At 62.2% G+C, this 1,497-nt stretch overlaps 1 protein-coding gene across 1 annotated transcript in view; it reads left to right on the forward strand.

Annotated features, from left to right (window-relative positions):
* Nucleotides 1-945: 945 nt before the first annotated feature.
* ELMO2 (engulfment and cell motility 2) overlaps nucleotides 946-1,497 on the forward strand; it is a 42,982-nt gene continuing 42,430 nt past the window's right edge. Inside the window, exon 1 of the mRNA XM_008591161.1 lies at nucleotides 946-1,007. The gene's annotated coding sequence lies outside the window, so the exon portion shown is untranslated. The remainder of the gene's footprint in view (nucleotides 1,008-1,497) is intronic.

Consider the following 1,497-nt stretch of genomic DNA (forward strand, 5'->3'; position numbering starts at 1 on the left):
ATCTGTAAAACAGACAACAAAATACCTACCTCCAGGGATGGCTGTAACGATCTGAGAGATGAAATGATTAAAGGAGAAACTTTGGAATCAAACAGGCATAGATTGGCGACTTGCTCTGCTCATCACCAGCTGTAGATCTTCTATCCTCTCCGAGCCCCAGTTTCCCCATCCGTAACAAGGGATTAGCATACTATCTACATCACCGGGTTGCTGTGAGCATTATGGGAGATAGCAGGAGTGAGTCCTTGGCGCGGTGACTGGCCTTGTTCCGATCCGCAGGTGCAGTGACGAATGCCACCTCCCACAGATCGTTACCAACAGTACAGCTGAGCTGTCCCCCTCTGCCTCTACTCAGCGCCCACGGTCAGCCCAGGGTGCCGGTATAATTAGCTCCATCTCGGTGGTGAGCAACCGCGGCTCACAGCCTCTGACACGACTGTCACCTCCCACTCAGTTCCCCAAACCACAGTTATCCTCACTGTTGAGTGTGCGTTATGTGCCCGCTGGGCACAGGGCTGAGTGCCACCGGAGGACAGCTTCATCCTCACACTTCTGATCTGTCACAAGGAACCGAAGCCTTTTCCTTCACTCCCAGGCCGTACACGTACACACACACACACACACACACACACACACACACACACACACACACACACACACGCGTTTGGGCACGGGGAGGAGGAAGCTGCCTCTTGTGTTTGCTAGGAAATCACGTTCCTCCAGACCCTATGGCCCTCGTGGGAAAGGCATCCTGTTTCTTTAAGAGGCCTCAACTGGGGGGCGGGGACCGCAGGCGTTATTCCCCGGCAGCTGGGCCCGCCCTTTCTTGAGTGAAAGACAAACAATCCAATTGAGCAAAGAGGATTTAGCGTGACGGCGAAACGGAGCAATAGGAGCCCGGGCCGGCCTGCGCGGGGCGGGAGTCCAGGAAGGCGGGGCGGGTAGAGGCTGGAGGATCCGCGGCAGCCGGACCCGGGCTCGGGAGCTGGGCCTAGGTCGGGCTCCTGGTGAGTGAGGGGCGCGCGGGGGTCGGAGCGCGAAGGGTGGCGGAAAGGGGCCCGGCCCGAGGCACACAGGGGGGCGAGGCCGGGCTGGGGGCTGCGGCCTGCATCTGCTCAGGGGCGGAGGAGTTGGGAAGGCGCCTGGGCTGGACCGCGCCGGCTCGTCAGGCCCCCGAGGGGTCGTGGCCGTTTTGGGTCCCGCGGGCCGGAGGGGAGCCTTGGTTCCAGCCCGGGAAGGGGCGCCGGGTAGGGAAGAGGATGGGCCGGGCCGTGAGGAGCGGGGGCTGGGCCGGGCAGCGGTCGGAGGGAGGAGGGGTGAGAACCTGCGGGAGGGAGGGAGAGGATGGGAGAGGGCTTGAAAGGAGCCCGGAGAGCCCTTGGGGCTGGTTGGTACACTTTCGAACCCAGAGGTCATGCTTAACCGCGTCCCCCCTTCTGCGGTCCATCTTCCCGCCCCATCGATCCTACCGGCTCGGTGCCCCCCCCCCCCCCCCCC

This window comes from Galeopterus variegatus, unplaced genomic scaffold, assembly GCF_000696425.1.
Source record: "Galeopterus variegatus unplaced genomic scaffold, G_variegatus-3.0.2 Scaffold6712, whole genome shotgun sequence".
Lineage (NCBI taxonomy): Eukaryota > Metazoa > Chordata > Mammalia > Dermoptera > Cynocephalidae > Galeopterus > Galeopterus variegatus.